We start from the raw sequence: 19,378 nt of genomic DNA, 5'->3' as shown, positions 1-19,378 counted from the left end.
GCGCCACCACGCCCGGCTCCTTTACCCCTTTTTAAAATACAACTCACATGTTCTAACTTTTAATCTTCTTTCTTACCACTTTCTTATAGAAGAGAAAGAGTTCTTATTAGGCTTATCTAGGACTAATAAATCATGGAGTATTTTACCAGTTAAGTATGCCAAGCGGGTTCTGATATTTGTGACTTAGAATAATAGAGATGTAGTATGAGGCCAGAAAAGGCCAGTGACCCTCTTCTGATGGCCATTGTTCTCCTAATGGTGACAGTTCATGGAGAGCCTTCTGGACTTACATTTCTTCCTAGAAGCAAAACAAATGTGGAAATGTTATTGCTGTGCTCTTATAAAACCACGAATTGTCACTTTTTAATTCTTATCTACTCAGTTTCTCAAGGATTCTATGCCCAAGAAGTTTGCGACCTGGTCAGGAAGACAACACGTATAAACAGGAAAGAGCATTTGGAGGTAAAAATGGTGAGTGGCAGGAATCAGACAGTGATTAATGTGCGCTGAAATAACAAATGACTGCATCGTAAAGGTGATGTTATGGGATTTGGGGAAGGAAGGAGATGAAATGTGGCTGAAGGAGGGTATTCATTAAAGGAAAATTTTATGTACACCTAGGGAGAAAGAAATATTTGTGGTATGTTTGGGGTCCAGAGGAGACAAGCCCACTTGGAGCCCTGAGTTTTCTTTGATGGAAACTCAGATACTCTGTCTAGAGGCCCCACCCAAAAGTCTCATGGCTCACAGACAACTTTCCTGGTGGATAGAATAACTCATCTGGTCCTCTGCCCACCACGGCCACCACCATACAACAACCAAGGACAGAAATTAAGAGAAAACAGCTCATTTCCTCATCTTTGCATCAGACATCAGTTTTCCGAGGGCAATTTTGTAAATTAAAACTTTCCCATGTTAGGGAATAGACAGGCTTCTTTGATGAGCAGCACGCCTCTAACTTGCAGGGCCCACACTTAGCAAGGTCAGATTCCGTTCCCCGGTCATCCAGGGCATCTTCCTGGATCTGGATAGAAAGCAGAGTTCTAATGGCTACAGCCACATGGTACCTGTCTCCAGCCCTAAACTGCCAACAGCTTGAGCCAAGAAAGACCATAAAGGGTCTATCTCTATTTCAAGGTGAGGCACTATGTGCAAAGCTGTTCTGTCTGTGGTTTGTGAAGCTGCTTGTGCACAAGTTGGATTGTGAATTTGACTGGCAGCCAATTGTAAGCCAGTGGTGTTGAAAACTTGTTCCATATATCCAGGCCAACATGTATGCATGGCATCACTGTGGACAAAGCTGGTAACCGAGAGCATCCTGTGTGAGCACAACTGCATCATAGAATAAATACTGGGCTCGAATACCACCAAAGTCTAAGGCTTTTCCAAGAAAGCTGTCAGCATACCTCGTCACAAGCATTCGACAGTGCCCTATTTGTGCTGCCTCACCAGCGATGCAGTGAAGTCTTCTCTGGTGAAGTGCAGTTAGTTCCAAGGTTCTGGAAGCCTGGGGTTCATTTTTCCCCATGCAGTTAAAGAGCAAAACAAACTAAAGAAATGAATCTTCAAGGGCTCTTCCAGTCTATCCCTAGCCTGCAAGAGAAGTACCCATATATGCCTTTCACTATTCCTCTCTTTCTCTAAAAAAAGGGGGGCCTCCCTTCTTCTTATCCATTCCAAGCTTCTCTCTTACTACTTTCAAAATATATCTACTTCAAAAATCTGGTCAAATCATGCTTCCAAGAACATGCTAGAACATTCTGGTTTCTATGCTCTTATGCCTGACAATTCTCCAGTACTTTAGGTCCTTTATCTATTTTCCCTTGTTATCTAACTCAAATCACATTCAAAAAACTCTTCCTTGGAGAATGACCCTGATCACTGCAGTCTAATTAAAAAGTTTATGTCCTTTTCAACAAAAATTGTTAAAATAACTTTAAAAAGGGAAAATAGCACTCATTTGTTAGTCTGATTACAAATTAGTATGGCCATTATGACGATTAGAATGGAGGTTTCTCAAAAGACTAGAAACAGGACCACCGTGTGACCCAGCTATACCACTCCTTGATATCTTCCCAAAGAATCAAGTCAGAATAATATGGTGATAGACGCACATTTATGTTAATGGTGGCACGATTCAAAATAGTCAAATTATGGAGCCAACCTAGGTGCCATCCAATGATGAATGAATAAATAAAACATGGTACATATACACCATTGAGACTTATTCAGCCATGAAGAATAAAGTTAGGTCAGTTAAAGGAAAACAAATGGAACTGGAGAAGATCGCGCTAAGTGAGATCAGCCAGACTCGGAAAATCAAGGGCCATACGTTGTGTCTCATATGTGGATCTGTAGAAGAGATAATAAAAGAAAAAGAGCCAACCTCGTGGCAATTAGGGGAGAGATAGTAGAGCCGCATAAAGAAATCAGGAGAGGGAGAAAGAAAGAGAAAAGGGAGGTATGGAGGACACAGACCAAGGAATGTTATGTGCATGTGAATGCATGAGTGTGAATCTCACTATCACGTACAATTATGACACACCAATAATCCTTTTGGTGGTACTGGGGTTCCTGGAAACCCTTCTACCTCCGGGCAGCACTCCCAGACCTATTTTATATATTTATTTGGAAACAGGGTCTCTTTTTTATTTTTATTTTTATAAGTGGAACGTATTGAGAGTGGTGTACATCTATATTGTGCTTCGTGCCCTTCCCCCTCCGTTTCTCTTCCCCCCACAATAGAGAGTGTCCAGTTAACCATGTTGTACTTATGCTATTACACATATTCGTGTGTAGCTCCTCCATTGAACAACCTCAGTCTTCTTCCTCTCCTATCCTTCCATTCAAGCTTTGCTGAGATTTCCCCTCCATCATCTGGTGTCCCTCGGAAACAGGGTCTCGTAGGCCGATGCAGGCGGCTTCGAACCTGCGCGATCCTCCTGTCTCTACCTCCCAAGCACGGGGATTACAAGCGTGCGCCACCACGCCCGGCTTCACATCAATATTTTTAAAAATAAAATAATAAACAGTTCCTGATCCTCAAGTACTCAGTGGCATTAAGCAACAACTTTCAGCACTGTGTATGAGTATGCTTCCTTGTATAGCTAATCATAATCTGCAAGTCAACTTCCTAACTCACCCAAAGTTTAGAGACAGTACCACCATGTCTAATACTTTGTGTGTGTGTGTGTGTGTGTGTGTGTGTGTGTGTGTGTGTGTGTGTGTGTTACCGGGGATGGATCCTCAGGGGCATTCTACCTCCAAGTTATACCCCAAGCCCTATTTTTTTATCTTTTTTATTTTTTTATTTTTTATTTATTTATTTATTTATTTATTTTGGTGATGGTACTGGGGTTCCTGGAAACCCTTCTACCTCCAGGCTACACTCTCAGACCGTTGTTTTTTTTTTTTTTCTTTTAATTTGGAAACAGGGTCTCTTAAGCCAGCAAGGCTGGCTTCAAACCAGCGCGATCCTCCTGTCTCTGCCTCCCAAGCGCAGGGATTACAAGCATGCGCCACCATGCCAGGCTTAAAGCTGCTTTCTAAATAAGTAATTTAATAAAAGATAAAATACTGCCCAGCCAGTCACCCATCCAGGAGCCCATTCAGCTCAGTGCTACTCATCCTTGGGCCAAGCCTGGGATGTAGACCCTGCTATTGAAGGGGCAACATCATGGGTCCTCCTAGGGCTGATCCTGCTGGGTGGCTTGCTTGTTTCCCCATGGGCATCTAAAGCATTTCATCAAGCCAGCCAGACTTAGTAGGACACAAAAAAAAATAGAAATAAACTTTTAGCCAAGTAATATATTCAGCCGAACTTGCCTTAACCCTGAATTTCTAAATTAGGCAAGCCTATGTACTAGAGCCAGAGGCTGCTCACAAACACGCTAACAAGCACAAAAAGGGGCATTGGGCTTTTTTTTTAACTGATTGGTGCAATTCTCCATTCTCTTACCTTCTTTTCACACTTCACTGCAGTGTCTACCTTTCTTGGGTCTTCTTGACCTTGCATCTTGTTTCTGGTTCCCTTGGCACTGACAATTGATCTGGGCACCCTAGAGACTGACTCTCACTCTCCTCTTAGGAGCCCATCTGAGGTTGGGCTGACCCAGCCATGATCTAGGAACAGGCTTTCCAAGATTATTAAAGGAGAGTGAGAAGGGAAATACTCCAGTCTCTTCCTCTGACACCTGAGCCAAGAGCCAGGCTTACCTGGGCTACGACTTACAAGTGTGAGTCTTAAAGCCAGCTCCCCGAAACAGCATATCCTGCAGCATCCCCAGGCTGCATCCGTAGGTGTCTCTACCTAGGAACTTCTTTGGCTCCACTGGTCCAGATCAGATCACAATGGGGAGGTCAAATGGCTTTGGCAGGTTTCAAAGTACACATGGAAGCCCTGCCTCCCGTCTGCTTCTTTGCCACACTATCCCAGAGCACCGAGTCCTCACTGCAGCCCGCAACCTCATCCTGGGTGGGGCCAGGCCCGATGTAGTGAAAAGGGCCCTAATATGACCCTGTTCTGCTGCCCTGTTGGGAGTTACTATGATTAAAGGAAGAAGGAATGAAAAGTGATCCAGAGACAAGAATGCAAGAATTATATTAAGTAGTATCCTGTTGCACCTTATTAAATGAGAAGCTATTCTTCAGTTATACAAATTTAAATGTACCATTTTGGCTCATATTTTGAGGATAGTTCCTCTAGATAATCCACTTGTACAATAAAAGAAGTTCCCAGGAATCCACACCAACACTCACACTTTTTCCAGTGATTTGAGGGTGTGCCTCAGTGGCAGAGGACTCACCTAGCAAATGCAAGGTCCTGGGTTCAACCCTCAGAACACTCCCCATAAATGATGAACCTTCAGGAAAATTAAGCCTGGGCCCGGAGTCTCTGAGCCCACAACAGGAGAGGAGCAAAGGGCTCTGATTTCCTTCAGAACTCCTCAGGCTGAAGGTCTTGTCTATACAAAGATTTCAGTGGCGTCTCAGGCAGGACTTTTCAAAACAGGGCAATTTCCAACATGTCAAATTGCTATTTTTACATGTTGGCTATTTTGGAAAAATATGACAATCTTTCATCATCATCAGTTGTACTTGTTAAAGCTCTGAGGTTAAAAGGAAAGATTTTAGAAACAAATTTCTCAAATCAAAATAATAAAGACAAAGTTACTTCAAATGTGCTACTTTATACAACATAAATAAGATTTTTTTTAGCAGTACTGGGGATTGAACTCAGGAGCACCCCTCCCCTCAGCTATACCCTCCCCTAACCTATTTTATTATTTATTTTGAAACAGGTTCTCTTTGAGGTGCTATGTGCTGGCCTCAAACCTTTGATCCTACTGTTCACCTCCCAAGTACTAGGACTACCGGAGAGTACCAACACACTGGTTAGAACATATTCTTTGTTAGAAATTCTTTCCCACCTTCTTATTTGCCTTCTAAAGAAGAGTCTGGCTCTAATAGATCAACTATTTTTAAGTGATAATGATGATGACAATAATAATATTTTAATGCAGTCAGGAGATTCACTCCAAAGTAGATGCCAGGTGGCTGGGTTGTTACCTGTTTACCTGAGATAGGCTCCCCACAATGCCAGCAAGAGGGGACCTCACCCCAGCCAACCCCATAGGACAACAGAGGAGGCATACGGGGGCGGGTGGGGAGAGAGAGGGAACCGTCCCATAATGAGGTCACTTCACACCTGGTAGTCAGCCTCCTGTAAGGACCACACAGCACCTCCCTGCCATTCCTGCCTGCCTGCCCACCCACTGTGGCCCCTGTAACTGTCAAAACGCAGTCATTTTACAGCAGATTTTTCTGCTCTTGATATATTTCAAAATTCCTGCCTAATAAATATCTGGTTTATGGATTATTTCGCCCCAGACATCTCCATTGCATTTTTCTATGATTTGTGCTTTGCCCCTGCCTTTCCCATTTTCCTAATTCTTCCAGGTTGTCCCTTTGCCTTCGCTGGTGCTGCTCACATTTCTCCATTCAGAATCATCTGTGGATTCCATTTTCAAGGCCTTCCTCATTCCCTCAGGTCATTAATAAGGACAGGTTTGAGAGAGAGGGGAGGGAGGGCCAGCTTCCCAGCACACCCAGGAGACCACCTCCGAGCCAGCCCGGTGTCCTGAAACCTGTTTACTTCTACCCAGCACATTTTTCCATCCACATGACAGAGCAGGCAGCCAAGACGATTGGCCTTCACTCATGCCAGGTCTCAAGACCCTTTCACTGCCAGACTTCAGAATTTGTGGATGGAGCATCTGTTCCTGTCAGTTTTTAGGCTGACGTGAGACAAAAGACAAGGGTTTGCCTTTGCCTCAAAGGCTGCATGTGACTCTGTTTCCAATTTAGTATGGACAGTGTGGATACCTAATTCTCCCTCTTCCTACCCAGTGAGCTATTAAATTCCCTTCAACACCCCTGAATTCTCCACTCCTCTTCTTTTCATTGTCCTACGGGACAAGCAGTCTTCCCTTCAAAATAGTCATCAGGAAACCAAAGCTATTCAGTCCTTCCAAAATTGCTTGGAAATTGGTTTGCAGTGTTATCCTCTGCCACCAAGCCCCCAAACTCTCACTTGGTGAAAATTAGGTTCTGCTGACCAAGGCATGGCTTTGCCAAATGGCAGAGCCCCATTCCATGTGGGTCTTGGAAAGCAGGGAAGGGATTGAAATTAGAACACTCAAGAGAGATGCAAATTCTTTTTTTTTTTTTTTTTACAGTACTGGGGATGGTACCCAGGCATTGTAGCCCCAAGCTACACCCAGCCCCTATTTTTTAGTTTTTTGTTTTTTTGTTTTTTGTTTTTTTGAAGCAGGGTCTCACTGAGTTGCAAACGCCTCGCTAAGTAGGTGAAGCTGTTTGCAAACCACAATCTTCCGATCTCGGCCTTCCACAGATTCAATTTTTAAATGATATTTGAAGATGAGGAACCTCAAGGGAGCTCTTTACCTGAACTAGCTTCTGATACTAACTAGCTATGTGGACTTGGCCCATTGCTTGACCTTCCTGAGCAAACTGTCTCAGCCTCAAAATGAGATGTGAATGTGACTATATCTGAGGCCACTTTCACTTACAAATGTCAGCCAGGCATGATGGCACACGCAAGTAATCCCAGTACTGAAGAGGCTGAGACAGGAAGATTGAAGGTTTGAAGCCAGCTTTGGTAGAATGTCCTTAGGTTCAGTCCTCAGAATAAGAAAAAATAGTTGAATGAGTCTATCTGAATACACAAAGGACAGAAAAAAGGCGTTTCCTGGGGGATTTCTTAAGACTTGTAGCGCTCTCTTTAAGATCATGAGGATCTGTTTGATTCATTTTTTTCTATGCCATTTTTTCATAGCATCGTGAAGGCAGGTTCATAGTCAACCCTAACCCAGTACTAAGAGGTATACAGAGTTCATCTGTGTGTTTATGTACTAGTTTTTTGTAGGACTTGCTGGTGCAGTTCTAAAATTCTTGACGTGTAATGTCACCTCTCAAGAGAACTTCATTAATTCAAACACTCAATGCAGAACTCCATTAGGATGAACTATTATGCATTTGTTCTTGAAATATTGAGCACTTACTAAGCTGGGTACACAGAGACAAATAAGACATAATCCTCACTCAGAGAGCTTATCATTTACCAGGAGCACCAAACCAATGAACAGACAAATGTCAACATCTTTATGAGAGTGGCTTGTAAGAGTCCCAGATTGGATGACCACATAATTTATCAGTACAAAAGAGAATTTTTTAATTTAAAAGGTGCAATGCTAACTAATATGTCCACTGAAATGCATGAACCAAGTCCACCCAAGCAAATCAGCATCTCTAGTCTTGCTAGCTAAAGAGAGAGTCTAGCTATTAAGTTCCCTTTATTACATTGAAATTAAACCACACATTACAATATAAGACCCTCATCCAAAGAAATAAGTGATGTCTGGCAAAATCAGCAGCTGTTTGCACTCCTCTTTCAGATGACTGATGATGATGATATTTTTATAAAATATAGTATTTTTCACTGTTTTTCTTTCTTTTTTCTTTAACAACTGTCTCCCAAGTAGAAATGGTTATTTATTTAACATAATAAAAGCCCTAGCATTCTAAATGTCTATTCTATGAAAGAATAACTTGCTGGGGAGCTCATCTCTCCTCTAGCATCTTCAGTGTGCTTCCCTGTAACACCCCTGAAACAGTATCCACAGAGCTGCTCCCTGAGGACTGGACCACAAGTGAGATTGTTTTGAAATAAACTTCCTCCATCATGGTTCCACGTCACCGTGGATTTAATTGATGCCTCATGATTTTTATGAGTTTCCAGTGCAGAGTAATTTTCTGCACCATTAGTTCTAGTCTAAGGTTTTTCTACCAGGTATTAAGATTAAGAAAATTTTGTCTAAAATCTGTCGGTTATATGTTGATAATCAAGATGCTCTCTCCCATACTTTATTACTAAAAATGTCAAATATCTCATAAGAGTTTACTACTTAGTTCTATCAGTTCAGATATATTATAAAAAAAAATTATGCTCTAGCACTTTCTGGAATTTTTCCCCAAATAGCTGTGGTCTGGAGGCGTAGGCGGGTCCAACAAGGTCAGCCATCTACCAGACTATGTTCTCTACACAAAAGTCGTCTTCATCTTCCACTCAGAGGTATAGCCAGACCTTCCTAACAAAACAGAGCTCTATGGCTCATGACCTACATTCTTCCAATGTTACATCACCTAGAAAGATCTCCTTTCCGTGGTTAAGAAATTCACAGCATGGGTCTCATCCTGGCTCTGTATTTATTATTCTAAGTCACAAATATAAGAACCAAACAGGCATGCCTAATGGTAAAACACCCCCACAACTTAAATAGCCATAGATATGCCTAATTAGAACTCATCCTCTACCGTAAATAACTGGTAAAAAAAAAAAGATTAGAAATTAGAAAGTGTGATTTTTATTTTAAAATGAGCAAAGGATCTGAACAGGAAATTTATAAAGAAGAAACCTAAATCGCCAACAAATAAATGAAAATATCAAGAAAATATTTTTATATCCATCAGATTGGAAAAAATTTAAAAATCTTACAAAACACATTTTGGCAAGGATGTGGGAAAGCAAGATGTCATATAGTGCTAGCGAGGGTATAAATATCTACATGTCATCTGAAGAACCTTTTCATTTGCACACTATCTGGAAAAAATGGAAAGTTAACATACCCTGCCACCAAGTAATGTTGTTTCCAGGTAATTACGCTAAGAAAGTCTCACACATGTGCACAAGCAGACTTAGTACAGTGCTTGTTATGATGTTATTTGTAAAGTAAGATGCTGGAAATTATCTCTGTACTATCAATAGAGATGTATAAACCCTGACATATTTATATAAGGTAATAATAAGCCACTGCTAAAATGAATACATGAATAATTACAAAAGCATTAATAGAGATGAATTGGAAAATATAAAGTTGAGAAAGAATAAGAAAATTCAGAGTACTCAACTTGTGTGCTTTTGAAAACAAAAATTACTATATATTATATTTAAATATAAAAATCCACCCCAAAAATAAATATTAGTTTAAAGATAGTGATTATTGTTGGGGAGGAAGGAGATGAAAGTTACTTTATCTATAATGCTTTATTTCTTTTTAAAGAAAAGATGGAGTGAGTATAGTGAAGCATACCTATAATCCCAGTACTTGGAAGTTTGAGACAAGAAGATTGCATGTTTGAAACTAGCCTGAGCAACTTAACAAGACTCTCAACAACCTAGTAAAACCCTGCTTTAAAACTAGAAATAATGGGTTGGGAGTGCAATTCAAAGGTAGAATTCTTTTGGATTCAACAATACCTAGTAACACACATACACAGACACAAATACACACACACACAGAGAAAAGAATATATATATATATGTGTGTGTGTGTGTGTGTGTGTGTGTGTGAATTAAGTATAGAAAAATATTATAATCTTTTAAATCTGGACAGTATATGCAAAAATATTCATATTTTTGTTTTTGTGTGTAACTAATATTTTCATGGTTTAAAATATAAATTAAAAAGAAAAGAAGCCGGGCGTGGTGGTGCATGCTTGTAATCCCTGCGCTTGGGAGGCAGAGATAGGAGGATCACCCAGGTTTGAAGCCAGCCTCGCTGGCTTAAGACACCCAGTTTCCAAATAAAAATATAAAAAATAGGTGTCTGGGAGTGTAGCCCGGAGTTAAAAGGGTTTCCAGGAACCCCAGTACCACCAAAAAAAAAAAAAAGAAAAGAAAAAAGAAACAAAAACCTATTATAATTTAAGGAACAAATCAATAAATGAATATATTATTGAATATAAGTATACCCTAGATGCTGGGTTGTTTTACACACAGTAGAAAACTATCACAGCTGCAAGCACATTATCCAATCTTACTCTAGATTTGAAAATGAAAATTGACACCCAGAGATATTAAATGATTTTACACAAGTCACTAAAACTGGAGCTCAGGCCTTTTAACTTATAGTCTAGGACTTTCTCCCGTGTGTCTCAGGTTCATATCATTGATGCCTCCATTAGAAGAGAGTCAAAGAATTTTAGGTGTAATGGTTTGGGTCTGGGTGCCCCTCTAGCACTCACAGAAACATAAACCGAACCCAAAACTATGAGCAAATAAATCTTCCTTCCTCTATGTTACAAGGTCAGTTCTTTAGATCATAGCTGTGAGAATTCTCACTAATACAGAAAAAAGTACCAGAGGAGTGGAGTCATAGCTATAGCTAAGTCTGATCATGTGTTTTGTGAGTCTTTGGAACTGGTTTGTGAGAGGACATTGGAAGGGTCAGAATGTGTCTAGAAAAGCAGATGTTAGAGACTGTGCTCAGGAGATTTGGGAGGATAGAGAGGACTCTATAGAAAATAGGCCACATGTGTTACATTCTGACAAAGAACTTAAAGGCCTTTTGCCTATGCCCTGAAACTTTGTGTGAGGCTGAATTTAAAGACAATGGGCTAATTAAACTGGCAGAGGAAATCTCAAAACAGCAAAATATCCAAACTATATTATGGATATCGATGTCTGTGTTCAGCGAATTGTACACTGGAGCAAAAAGTAAAGTAGAGAGACTTTATAAATTAGCACTTTGGCCAGAAAGGCATGGTGCTGTGAAGAAAGTAAAATGGCTGAAAGAAGGTTGAATGATCTGCATAGGGACATAGAAAGGAATGTGGCCTTGCTGGTGAGGCTCTGCCATGGCCATGATGGACGTGCAGATGGATCTGGGGCCAGTGGCAGTTGGATGGATGTGGTCCCAGCTGTGGCCCAGATGGAGCAGGCCCGGCAGCTATTAAAATGGTCTTAGTGACAATGATTAAAGATGGTGTGACTACCTTTTCTTTTGGCAGCCCATCTCAACATTCATGAAATGCTGGCTTTTCTGGGAAAAGAAGGCCATGGAGGCTCCCATCCCCCCCACCAGGTTTCAAAGGAAGCCTGGAAAGCCAGGAAACATAACAAGGTCAGAATCCCTGCAAGCAGGCCCCAAAGGGGCAATTTGTGCAGCTGTGAAAGTGAAGCCAAGGTTGCACGAAAAATCCCCAAGATTAGAAATGTCAGAAAAGTGGAATGATCATGAGGAGGCTAAAAGCTGTGATCCACGGAGCCAGGCTGGAAGAGCGAGTATGCAGTCAGCCAGGCCAAGGGCCTGTGAGAGCTCGCCTCACCACCATGTGCCTGGAGGCCAGAAATGGAGCTGTAGGATCGAACACTTGCCCTGCCAGACTTCAGTATTGTTTTAATCACATTCCTTCTTCCTCATGGCCCTATTCCTCCCCTTTGGAATGCAGATATTTACTTTGTGCCATTGTATATTGGACACATGTAATTTGCTTTTGCTTTTGATCTTCTTTGCAGGGGCTTAGAGCAAAAAGTTCACTTTGAGCCTCAGAGGAGGCTTTGCACTTTGGAAATTTTGAGTGATGCTGGTACTGTGAAGACCTTGGGAACTCTTGGAGATGAACTAAATGCACTTTGCATTGTGAGGTGGCTGTGGGGTACAGGGGAGCAGAGGAAGAATGCAATGGCTTGGATTTGGGGTGTACCCTGGCTCTCAGGAAATGGGGTAGCAATGTTGGATGCAGGGCTTGGTTGTAAACTCAGTAGTGGATAATTCTAGCCATAACTCTAACGGTTCTCTCAAGGTATAGACATAGATACCATCCCAAGGAATAGTGGAATAAACAGACAAGAGGTCCGCTGATTGTCTGGTTGGTAGAAGACCTTCTATTTATCTTTTTCAAATCAAGGTCTCCTCGGGATCCTACAACATCAAAATACCCAACAGTTCTTCTCAAACTATCGTGCATTCTGATCTCGTGAGTGACCTGCACCTGCTTGATACAGACAATTCACTGGCAGAAGCTATTTATTCTTGTCATTCTCTCCCTGCCCACCTTCTCCGTGGCTTCATTAATACATATTATCTGAACTGAAGACCGGGTCCTTTCCAGCCCCTGCTGCTTTATTGAAACTAGCAATAATAATTTATTTATTGAATGAACACCAAAGTATAGACATTATTTGACACATATTTTATTATTAGTTCACTTAATCCTCACCAAATCCTGTGAGATAAATAACGTAATTATTGTGATTTTAAAGACAAATAATCACAAACACAGACAACATTTTTCCAAGGTCACAGAGTTAATAAAATCACAGAAGAAGATTCAAACCTAGATAATTTGTTGAACCATCTCACATCACACTAAACTCACTTCACTCTTTGAGCGCTTACTTACTGTTGGAAATACTTAGAAAGAAAAGGAGATAATATAACATTAGGCCATAAACTTTAACTCAGCTACTGCTCATGCGGTAATAGCTAGAAAAAGAGCTTCACAGGATCAACAATATTGTCCAGGCTGCAGAGTTTGTGCCCACAGGTGCAGCACCAAAGGGACTCCCTGTCCTATTTTATGGTGACTTGACTCTTGCCAGGGGCAGGGACCTGGGTCTATCCTGCTCAGACATTTTCTCATTAATGAATATCCAGGATCAGCACATCTTTAGTAAACATTTGTAAAGTGAAACAAAGATGGCAGGATGGTGTGATCTGTGAGTGAAGAAATGCTGACTCTCCTGGAAATTTCAAAGAGGTTATCCTCAGAAGTATCTTCATGTGTCCAAGTGTGGCTAAAACAAGAGCGATCTTTCCAATCCATTTCAAAAGAAGAGCACGGGTATCTGAGATTTCCCTTGATGGGATTTAAGTCAAGCATCTCCTGGGAAAGATCAATTTAGTGTCTATTTACAACATCAATTTTTCAATCATTGTTTTGTGTCATAAGACCGTGAGAATTCCAATAAGCCTCCTAAAGCCTTTGCCTTTCAACCTCAAAGAGAGCTTAGAATATGGTAGTAGATCTCTTGTTATATAAGCAATACCAACAAATATTAAAACGATTTTTCCAGTGAGCCAGAAATAAGTGATACTATCTGCATATCCCTGGTTTGATTTCAATTTTAACCTTCTCTGCCATACTGTAGAACTCTTGCAGTTGGTATATTTGTGCCTTATAGGGAATTTATGGCTCAAGAATTGCCAAGGGTTTTCTGTGACCTGTTTTTTATACAAATGTCCTAACAGAAGGCATGGTTTCTTGAAGCTGGTTAGTGATCTCAGCAGCCAGGTCTCTAAGGAAATTCCAGGTTACCCACAAGCATTTCAGGAGTCCAGAAAATTCTCTAATGAACTAACCCAAACCCACAGGGGCACAGTTTTAATAAGGCCTGAGCGGCCCATAAGATATGGAGGTATTTCCTCCACTGGGCCCCTGTGTTTGCTGGGGGTCCGGTGGGGGGACTTCATGAAATTTGGGGACCTTTCTAGGATGCCCAGCAGCTCTCTCTCTGAAGAAGACCTGTGTTCTCCTGGTGCCTTTCCATCCTTCCAGGGCCCCCAGAAAGCCCATTTAATTGCTGTTTAGAACATACATTAGGCATGCAAAGCCAACAAGAATCTCTTAAATCTTGCAGCCACAACCCCTGAGCTGTGAACCCCCAGCCAGAAGTCATGTCTTGGGAGGAGGGTGTCTGAGCAGAAGGAGAGTGAGGGACAGCAGGCCGCCTTTGCTGTTGGTTTCTCCTCTAACCACAGGAAAGTTTTCCACTGTGTCCACTCTATCTGGCATGAAGCCACTACCATAGGAAGACAGACTGTCTGTTGAGAGATGAAAGCAATAAAGTCTGGCGAGCAGGTAAGTGAATCAGGGAGGGAGGAAAGGAGAGTGAGACAGAAAGTAAGAAGAGAGAAACAAAGACCGGCAGAGAAAAGCAATAAATGCTGCCCGTGAATGGGCAGGTCTCTGAATAACACACTGTGTGTATGACAGACTTAGATTTGTATATTTAATTATGAATTATGTCTGGTCAATACTTATTGACTTAACTATACTGTGATAGAAATTCCCTTCTGATTATATATCACTTGAAGAAACTTTGATATTCATGAGGAAGAAGGGCTATAGACTTCTGAGTGGCTTGATTTGTTATTACATATAATCTGAAGGATTTTTTCACAAATAGCTATATAATTCAGTTTCCATCACCCACCCAAAACATAATAAATTAGTATATATGTAAACACATTGCCTTATAGGTATCCAGACTGACTGTGGGGTATACTCTGTTCTGATTAAATGATGCAACTTTTAGCATTCTCTTCTATTCCAAAAAACACTGAAGTGTCGAGGCAGGAGGATTACTGATTACAGGGATGACTTATAATCCTGCCTGATTTTATTTTTCAAAAGTTGCCATCACACACTTCAATATTAAGGTCATTAGTGATTGGACATTATGTGCAATGCACTCCAGGGGGGAAAAATGAAAAGATTAGCCGGTTGTGGTGGCGCACGCTTGTGATCCCAGCATTCGGGAGGCTGAGACTGGAGGATCGCAGTTTGCAGACAACCTCAGCTATTTAGTGAGGCCCTTCACAACTTAATGGGACCCTGTTTCAAATTAAAGAATAAAAAATAGGGTAGGGGGTGTAGCTCAGAGGTCAAATGTCCCTGGGTTCCATCCTCAGATCCACAAAGAAAAGAAAATATTAAGACATGATGTGACTTAAGACCTACAACATCCAGAGCTGACCTTCCCAGATGTTCCTGGCACAGATGTTGCTGCTATTTGCCCATGAAAAACATAGGGAAACATTTTCCCCATCTCAACACGAACTTAAGTAGACAGGAAGAAGTGCCATCTTAGGAATCACACTTTGTAGTATAAACCAGGCGGGGTGGTGCGCAACTGTAATCCCAGTTTTTGAAAGGCTGAAACAGGAATATCTTGGGTGTGAGGCCAGCCTCGACGATATAGTAAGACTCTCATCGACCTAGCAAGACCTTGTTTCAAAACAAAAAATAAAAAGGGCTTGGGGCATGGCTCAGAGTTAGAATGCCCCTGGGTTCAATTCCTAGTGATACACACACACACACACACACACACACACACACACACACACACACACCAAAAACTTTAAAATATAAGCATAGTGGATCAGAGCAGATATAAGCATTATTCTGAGACTCTTGAGAAATACACAGGTAAAGTGGGGGATAAAGAGATACCAGTGGAGCATGCACTTCCACGGACGAGAGGGAAGATGGCGCAAATGTATGATTACATAGGCAAGAGAAGAAAATAAAGGAGGCAGAGCAAATAAGGGTATAAAAATAGCTCCTCCCTGCTCTTAAGAAACTCTAAAATGTCTTCAGACCATGAACCATCACGTCCTCTGTCGAAGATATGTACGGAAGATTCTCAAGAACCTTAGTCATTAAGACAAATTCATTCACTACCGTGCCCTCTTCACCCACACCAGGCAGACTAACTTCTAATAATTAATCCTTTAGCTACCCGTAAGATCTCCATTGTCATTGCTCCTGCAAGTTTTCTACAAATCTTTAAGAAATGAATGATTATAATAAAGTAGTGAATATGGCATTGAAGACGTGAATGAATGCTAGTTTTAGTATTTACTATATAATCAGGAGATTATATCTTATGTCCTTTAGGGATACCATTCATCAGAATTTCTTTATCTACCCAGAGGCCAGTCCAATTTTGGATTAGAAACAAGAGGGGGAAAAAAGAAAAAAGAAATATAGAATTAAGTACTTATTTCCACCTGGTAGAGTTAGAACCAATCTTAAAGAATCTGGGAAATTAAACCAATAAAAGGTGCCAGCCCTGGCTCAGTGGGCCTGGGGAATTTTTTACATATAATTAGAGCCTGTCACCTTTTATCTTGGGTCAGTGGACATATTTGCGCCATTGATGGACTGCTTAATCATTTACTCTATTCACTTTAATGTTAGAAAAATCTCTGGTGGGATGAACTCAAATAATTTATTTAAATAAAAAGAACTAAGCCCCAGTGTGGTGATGCATGCCTGTAATTTCAGTACAAGAGACTAAGACAGGAGGACCATAGGTTCAAGGTCAGCCTCTGCAAGTTAGCAAGACCTGCAGCAAATTAGTGAGATCCTATTTCAAAAATGAAAATAAAAATAGGGTTGGGGCTTTATCTTAGAGATAGAATGCCTCTGGATTTCTATCCCTAGTACCATACAAAAGGAAACAGAGAGAGAGAGAGAGAGAGAGAGAGAGAGAGAGAGAGAGAGAGAGAACAAAGAAAGACAAAAAGAGAAAAAAGAAAGAGAAAGAGGAGAGAAGAAAGAGATTGAGAGAGAGAAAATAAAAGGAAAAAATGAGAGGAGGGAAATAGTTTAGAAACTCAGAATGATTTACTTAAGATTCATAACTTGGTAATAGGTGAAGATATCTTCCTACATTTGGGAATCTACGGGCCGGGTCCTCAGCCCCTCGGTCTCTACCCAGCCGTTAGGGAGTCACCCTGTATGCCTAGAGAGCTGTGGTCCATTGTGCCTCTAGTGAAAGGCCCCGTTTTCTTACTGGGCCAGGAAATTCCAGAATGAAAACTCCAGGAGGTCTTGATCTAAATACACCTGGTGTCTTTGTACCCCCAGCACCTAGAGCAATGACTCATAGTTTGTGTTCACTGGACATTTTTAGACTCCAACACAGAATCCACTCCTCTTAACTCACTAACACAATTCTATAAAAACCCAAAGTCTGAAACTTGCAGTCACCTTGTGGCCCTCCTCTCTGGGCCCTATATGGATTCCTACCAACTTCTCCATTGTCTCTTTGTCTCTCTTTCAAATAGCCATAGCTACCAATATGTCCCTCAAGCTGCTAGAATAATGTTTCCCTTTCTGATTTTCTATTTTCTCCCTGTTCAATACATCCAGCATGTTGGTAATGATTTAAAACACTGAGCCGGTCATACGCTCCACATGATGCACCCTGCCCTGCCTCCTTATCGGTCCAGATTCTGCAGGTCCCTCAAGGTCTAATTGGAAGCCAACTTCCATGCAACCTTCCCAGGACCCGTTATCCTGGTCCCCGTAGTAAAGTGTCACTTGGCCTCCCCAAGACAGACACTCCTAGACAGGAGGTTTCTGCAGGGAAGAAACAGTGAATCTCCAGAGGAAGGGAGGGGTACTAGATTCTCAGCCTTTAAAACTAATTCCTATTTAGAGCTGTTCTAAGTTTGAATGCATAAATGATATTGAGAAGTGGCTCTTCATTTCTTCTGTGAGGTTTTGGCTTGAAATCTACTTGGTCGGATTTGAGGGTAGCTACCCTTTCTTCCTTTCCGTCTCCGTTTGCATAGAATATTCTTTTTCATCTTTTCACCCGTAGCCTGTAAATATTTTTTCCTATAAGGCAAGGTTTCTCTGCAAGCAACATATAGTTGCATTTTAATTTTTAATCCACTTAGCTATGTCTTATATATGTTTTTTTTAACTGAGGAATTGAGATCATTTGCATTCGGTGTTTTATAGAGATTGTTATTTCCTGGCATTTTGAATTATATATTCTATTTGATTCAGTTTTGGTTCTCCTTTACTTAGTTGTTTTCTAATGGAATTTGCCCTTTTTTTATTTCTTATTTCTTCTTCGTATGTTATTCCTTCAAGCACTTTCTCTGTGCCAGCTTAGTAATCATGAATCCTTTTAGTTTCTGCTTACCTTGAAAGACTTTTATTCCTCCACTGATTTTGAAAGACATCTTTGTTAGAGATAGCAATCATGGTTGGAAGTTATTTTCTTTTAGAGTTTAGAATACATCATTCCAAGCCCTTCTAGATTTTAGAGTTTGGGTTGAGAAATCTAGAGTAATTTTCATGACTGAGTGAGGCCTGGGGAGAAGAAAGAGGGAAAAGTGTGTGGGATATGAAGGAAAACACATTAAATGATTGTGTACATATGTTTTTTCACTTTTAATTTCACTATTGTGTATAATTACAAAGTACCAATACAAGTATAAAGAATAAAATGTTGCTATGAAGATAAAATTTGAAATGGTCTGTTAAAACTTCATAAAACTCTTCAAAAACTACTAGAACCATTGTAGTTGAATATAAGAATACTTTAGATGACAGAAATCCAATTTGATATTGAGAAAATTTATCCTCTTGATAACTAATATAGAAGATTCTTTTCTTTGTAAAAGTTGTATATGTGCTGCAAAAAAAAAAAAAAAGTAAAAAAGGGCACCTAAGGGCCTGGGGTTGTAGCTCAATCGTAGAGCATTTTCTCAGCATGCACAGGCCCCGGGTTTGATCTCCAGTATCACAAAAGGAGGAAGGGTTGCTTCAAATGGATGAAAATCCCGAGAATATAATCCAGTTATAATGGACGGACCCATAAATGCTCTCTAAGGAGGATACCCTCTATTAACTACGGGACTTTCATTTTACTGGGCACTAAGATAAGTGGTATATTCTACAGTAACTTGATACAGGATGGAACTTTTCCTATTGCCTATAATTTTTGACATGGTTCTAAACTGAGATCAATAAAGAGAAGGTAAACACACATTCCAGACTAATACGTGTGGGACTTACTAAAGAAGATGGAAAGTCCTGGAGAGCGTTATGTTAAGTGAGATCAGCCAAGCACAGAAGGAGAAGGTACTTACGTTCCCTCTAATATGCTCAAACTAGGGAACGTAGAGGATACCAGTGGTACTCCAGGTAATGGAGGGGAAATACCAGCAAAGCTTGAATGGAAAGATAGGGGAGGAGGAAGGCTGAACTTGATTAATGAGAGTCTACATCCGAATATGTATAAAATTATGAATATGGCATGGTTACCCTGGACAATCATTGGTGAGGGGGAGGGAAAACAGGAGAGGGGGGGAGAGGGCACCAAGTATAGTTTAAATGTATACCACTTATGTTCAATAAAAATAAATAAATAAATAAAATAAAACAACAGCACTGACTTTGTGACTCCTAACTCCTATACACCTGTAGC

Source organism: Muscardinus avellanarius, assembly GCF_963383645.1.
Source record: "Muscardinus avellanarius genome assembly, chromosome: 12".
Classification (NCBI taxonomy): domain Eukaryota; kingdom Metazoa; phylum Chordata; class Mammalia; order Rodentia; family Gliridae; genus Muscardinus; species Muscardinus avellanarius.
The sequence above is the reverse complement of the archived record's forward strand: the minus strand, read 5'-3'. Positions refer to the sequence as shown.